The sequence below is a fragment of the Oratosquilla oratoria genome, chromosome 29 (assembly GCF_046742065.1).
Source record: "Oratosquilla oratoria isolate Oo_2021 chromosome 29, ASM4674206v1, whole genome shotgun sequence".
NCBI classification, from domain to species: Eukaryota; Metazoa; Arthropoda; class Malacostraca; order Stomatopoda; family Squillidae; genus Oratosquilla; species Oratosquilla oratoria.
The window spans coordinates 37587365-37594066 of record NC_134805.1 but is presented as its reverse complement, the minus strand read 5'-3'; positions in this window follow the sequence as shown (position 1 = coordinate 37594066).

The window sequence follows — 6702 nt, the reverse complement described above, 5'->3', positions numbered from 1 at the left end:
ATACTTATTATTTTCTATTTTCTATTCTCTATTTTCTGTTTTCTATTTTTTCTTTTTTTGCTATTTCCTATTTTCTATTTCCTATTTTCTATTTCCTATTTCCTATCTTTTATTTTCTATTTTCTATTTTCTATTTTCTATTTTCTATTTTCTATTTTCTATTTTCTATTTTCTATTTTCCACTCTCTATTTTTTATTTTTTCTATTTTCTGTTTTTCATTTACTATTTGCTATTTCCTATTTTGCATTTTCTTTTCATTTTTCATTTTATATTTTATATTTTATACCTACTCATTTATATTAATCTATATCTGTTTTTTATTTCTTATTTTCTATTCACATTTTTCTAGTTCGTATTTACTATTATTTATTTCCCATTTTTAATTTTTAATTTTCTATTTTCTATTTTTCATTTTCTATTTTCTATTTCATAATTACTCTTTTCTTTTTTTCATTCTCTATTTTCTGCTTTCTATTTTCTATCTTTTATTTTCTATTTTCTATTTGATACTTATTATTTTCTATTTTCTATTCTCTATTCTCTATTTTCTGTATATACATGTATATATATTTATATCTATCTATCTATCTATCTATCTATCTATCTATCTATATCTATATATCTATATATATATATATATATATATATATATATATATATATATAAATATATATATATATCTGGAAATCGATTCTTTTAGGGCTCCAAATGGATTAGATTCTGCACCTGCTGCAAGTAATTTGAAATTAGTGGCAGTCATTTTGAATTTAGATCAAAAGTTCACGATAGAGGGTGCTATCAACCATGTCGTAAGAATAGCCTGAGGACTATTCTTACGACTTGTCGTAAAAATAGCCACTGCGTTTAATTTTTTCTTTTGTTATATTTACCGTAGTAAGTTCATCCCAGACTTTTCACAGGTTTCAGTTTGGAGTTCACTTTGAGGTGTTTTGTTTACGAATATTGAGCTAAAGTAATTGTTTAAAATATCACACATTCGTTCATTTGAATATTCAAGTTGACCGCCAGCAGATAAATAGTGGGCCAATATAATTCCTAATAACCTTTTTATTTCTACTGTAACTATAGGATTCTTTGGGATTCTCTTTGGATTTATCAGCGATATTCATTTCGTATTGTCGTTTTCGTTTTTTATTGTCCTTTTTAAATCTCTCTGTACTATTACATAACTTTGGTAATCATTAGGTGCACCCGAGCACTTGTAATTCTTATAAGCCTGTCTTTTTTTAGCAAAATTTTTCCCGTTTCTTTGTCAAGCCATTTTGGGTGAGCCTGATTTTGGGGGTGTCTGTCCTTAAACGGGATGTAAACATTAATCATCTTAGTAAGCGTATTTTGAAATATTTTCCACATCTGATCTAAAGGTCTTTCGCTTAATTTTGCCTCCCAATCTGTAAGCTGAAGCTCCTGAGGTAGTCCTATGAACTGTTAGCAGTTTGAATCTAAGTTGTGATCACTAGTAACAGTTTCACCAACTTCTACATCGTTTATCATGCTTTCGCGTCTAATGAGTAATAGAGTAAATTTCCATATCTTGTGGACTCTTTTACATGCTGAACTAAGTAATTGTCACCGAGAATATCTATCAAGGGACTACCTATATGGCCATGTTCAAGGGTCATCCAATCAATGTCAGTAAAATTGAAATCACCCATTATCAATAAGCCCTGGCTGCAGAAACTAGACAGTTCTTGAAATTACATTTTGTCGTCTGCTAATAATAATATTTTTGGTCTATATATTACACCTACATTCATTTTTTGTCCATTTGTTTGGGTTGATTCTACCCACAAACTAACATATTCATCCTGTTTCACTTTCTCTAAAACACAGGCATGGATATTGCATTTAATGTACAACAGAACACCCCCACCCTTTCTTGTGGTTTCTATTCTGAGGAAAGTGTTTAACTCCCGCAATACTAAATTCAACCTCAAACTCTCCACCATTTAACCATGTCGCAGTTATTCCTATCATATCGAGATTTTCGCTTTTGACACACGCCTGGATTTCTTCGAATTTGTTTCTAATACTACGAGCATTAAAGTACATGATTTTAAGAAACTCATGATTATTTCTTTTTCACTCGTTTGAGTTTCATTATGCCTTACATTAAAATTTGGTTCTTTTTGACACCTTGCTCTATACTGACACTTGGTCCTTCACTGATATTCAGTGCCTCATTGGACATTTGCCCCATCACAGACATCTAGTCCCTCACGGTCATCCAATTTCTCCTGTACACCTTGCCCCCCTCCGTCACCGCGTCCCACACCAGCCACTTGTCGTTCATTGACATTCTGCCCTGCATCATTTCCTAAAATGATATTCTGTCCCCCACTGACATTATATCCTACTGTGGTATTTTGTCCTCCACTATCATATATATATGTATATTTAATCTATCTATATATCTATATATATATATATATATATATATATATATATATGTATATTATACATATTATATATATATATACATATATATATATATATATACACATACACAGTATTAGTATGTATATGTATATTATATATATAATATATATATATATATAGTATATATATACATACACACAGTATTGTATGTATATGTATATTATGTATATATATATATATGTATATGTATATTATATATACAGTATATATATATATATATATATGTACATACACAGTATTTGTATGTATATATATATATATTATATATATATATACAGTATTTATATATATATATATATATTATATATATATATATATATATATATAAGTATATATATTGTATTTATATATACATGTATATATATATATATATATATATATAATATTTATACATATATGTATATATATATACATATATACATATATACATATAACATATATACATATATATGTATACATATATATATATATATATATATATGTATATTTATATATACATTATATGATATATTATATATATACATATATACATATATATGTATGCATATATATTTGTGTATATCTAGTATATATATATATATATATATATTATATATATATATTACATATTTGTATATATGTATACACAGACCTATATATATATATATATATATATATTTATATATATATATTATATATATATATATATATATATATATATATATATATATATATATAACCTCAATATGTTAGAAACATTAACGAAATGAGACAACGTAAGCTCTCTTCCCTCCTAAATACCAGATATCGGAACCAAGGAAAGGAGCGTCAAACATACGATAGTTATCACCATAAAAGTGGAGGGACGCACAAAGAGCCTTCATATGTTTCGTCAAACAATGGCCCGACCGACATTAAAAGGTCTTCCCCATTTCACACCTGTTCCTCGCTATCAAAATTCGTTTTACCTAAATCGACATAATATCCTGGAATGGAATATTGACTGCGTAAAGGTTATGCAGGATGTATCTTTAAGGGTTAGCACATTTCTTTTCTTCTTCCAACTTTCGATTCATCGATGGCACAGCCTATCTCCAGAACTTTTTCTCCCGTCGTAAAATCATGAATGCAAATCATTTTGATTTGTCAACAATGTACAAAGAATGTCATTCAACGTATGAGACTCCTTCACGGAAGCTGTGGGCTGCTAATCTTTTCCCAACAGTCTGAGGAATAATAGCCCAATGTGATAACGCCTTTAAGAGGGCTAAGTGACACCCCTACGGCCTAGAGCTACGCATATTTATTTATTATTATTATCATTTTTTTTGGGGGGGAGGGTTCTGCACAGAGAAGAATACAGATAAGTTTTATCTTTTGCTCTTCGTCCAGTTCTGTTATATTTTTTCTTTTCCTGAGTCAAAGATAGAAGCGCTGGTTATTGGCGATGAAGTACAAAAATTCCTTAGCAAGGGACGTACTAAGACTGCAAAATTCGGCACTTTTTTTAATATCACTATAATTTCTATTCTTATTAATACTAAAACATTTGAGGTCGGCATGAACAAAATACAATATGCATTCTTCATGTTTTATTGATTGTCTGAAGTTGAATGATAAACCTTTGAGGTTGACCGTGATGGAATACTATATTTTTTTCACTGCTTGACTGAAACTAAATGGTGAAACCTTTGAGGCTTTAGAAGTTTTGTCAATGTATAAATCTGGGTCATTGACTCCTACATCATCTCTTGAGATCATGAAAGACACGTGTCAGATAATAGTAAGAGAGAGAGAGAGAGGAGAGGAGAGAGAGAGAGAGAGAGAGAGAGAGAGAGAGATAGATACACAGGCAGGCAGACAGATAGATAGATAGATAGATAGATAGATAAATAGATAGATAGATAGATAGATAGATAGATAGATAGATAGATAGATAGATAGATAGATAGATAGTTAGATAGGTAAATAGATAGATAGATAGATAGATAGAGAGAGAGAGAGAGAGAGAGAGAGAGAGAGAGAGAGAGAGAGAGAGAGAGAGAGAGAGAGAGAGAGAGAGAGAGAGAGAGAGAGAGAGAGAGAGAGAGAGAGAGAGAGAGAGAGAGAGAGAGAGAGAGAGAGAGAGAGAGAGAGAGAGAGAGAGAGAGAGAGAGAGAGAGAGAGAGAAACATATTTAAAAAAAATGAAACAAGAAAAATTAAACTATGAAATAAAGCTGGTATGGGAAGACTCAAGGAAATGGTTGGAAGAGCAACAGTGGCCAACTGGGATATTTATTGTGATAAAGAATAATTGGCATCTGGATGAGAGAGGAAAGATTGTGGAAGATTTCATGATACTGTTGCTGCATTTGAGAACTCGCGCATCTTCACACGACACATAACAACAATAACAAATACTAATGGACACCTAAGTCTGGGGCCACAAGTCTCGATGTAATGAAGCTAACTGAGGATGTTTCAGTTCATGGAAGCCTTTCTTAGCTAAGGTGGGGCAATGACCAGTTTGCTTTTGCTCAACGTTGGGAAGCTGGTTCAGTCACCGACAAAATGCCCATGCTGCAGGTAGTACTCAGTAATGTGGTCTCTATAGCGACAACAGCACCTCACTTAACATACATGTATATGTATATATATATATGCGTCTGTATGTGTATATGTTTATATGCGTGTGTGTGCGTATATGTATATGTTTATGCATATATGTGTATATATGTATACATGCATACAAAAATTTATGCCTGTATATATAATATGTATGTATGTATGCATGCATGTATGTATGTATGTATGTATGTATGCATGCATGTATGTATGTATGCATGCATATATATATATTTATATGTATGTATGTATGCATGTATGTATGTATGTACATATGTATGTATATATGTATACGTGTATGCATGTGTGAAGGGATATTCTTATACTAAAGTAGAAAGACTTTTGGGTGGAGAAAGAGAGAGAGAGAGAGAGAGAGAGAGAGAGAGAGAGAGAGAGAGAGAGAGAGAGAGAGAGAGAGAGAGAGAGAGAGAGAGAGAGAGAGAGAGAGAGAGAGAGAGAGAGAGAGAAAGAGAGAGAAAGAGAGAAGAGAAGAGATAGCAAAGATTTAGATTAATCCGTGTAGGAGCTGTCTGAGAGAAAGAATTGAATCATGGATTGTTAGAGTTCCAATCATGATTCCTAATCACTTGACCATTGTCCTCTCTTTTTTATATATATATTTTTTTCATTTATTTCCTTTTTGAACATATCTGTTTTCCTTACAATTCTGTGTCTCAATTCCGTTTTTTATTTTTGTTATAATTATTTTTTCTTTCTTTTCGTTTCATTTTTTATTGTTTTCTTTTCCTTCTTTATTCCTTTTTTCTTTCTTTCTTTCATTTTTTACTTGTTTTGGTAATTATATTTTTCCTTATTCCTCTGCGTATTTCTATTTCTTAGGGGATGGTTACACTAAAAAAAAAAAAAAAAATTCATATCGTATATCCGTTCTATTATCCTTCTTTAACCGCCTCTATGACTTGATCTCCTCAGTCACCGTGGAATGAAACTCGGGACATTGTTTTATTCATCCTAATTATTATCATCTTTCTTCTGTGTTTCCGTTTTTACTCTATTCATGTTCCTTCAAGCATTTACTGTGTACATTTTCTGTATCTTTCATTTCTTCTATTCTTGACTTTCCTTGTTTCTTCATTTCTTCCTCCACGTTTTCTTTGTCTCTTGCATTTCCTCGACGCCTTGAAGGTTGCCAACTCGTTCATTTTCTGCGTTTTCTTTCGCTAACTCGTCTTTCTTTTATTCCTATCTCATTCTCCTGCCAAATTCAATTTTTTTGCCCGTACCTCTCCTTCTCTTAACACATTTACAAAGCAACACAATTTTCCTTTCTTTCCCAAACTCCGCCCCGACTCCAAAAGGAAAGGATGAATATCGACACAAAAGGTTTGAATTTGAATTTAAAGATTTGAATTTAACTGCAACGGTTATAACCGCCATTTCATATTTGCGACTCGATTGTAAAAGCTTTGTTGAACAGGTATGAACAGATACAGTTACTGGATTCAAAAGCGAAGAATAGATTCTATGTTTTAAGGAAAAAGAGCAGCACGGAAGGAAGGATGTGGGAATGGAGGTGAAAATGTGGAGAAAAAAAGAGAAGAAAAGAGAAGAGAGAGAGAGAGAGAAAGAGAGAAAGTGAGGAAGAGAAAAGAAAGAGGAAAGAAGAGAAGAGAGAGAAAAGAAAAGGGGAGAGAA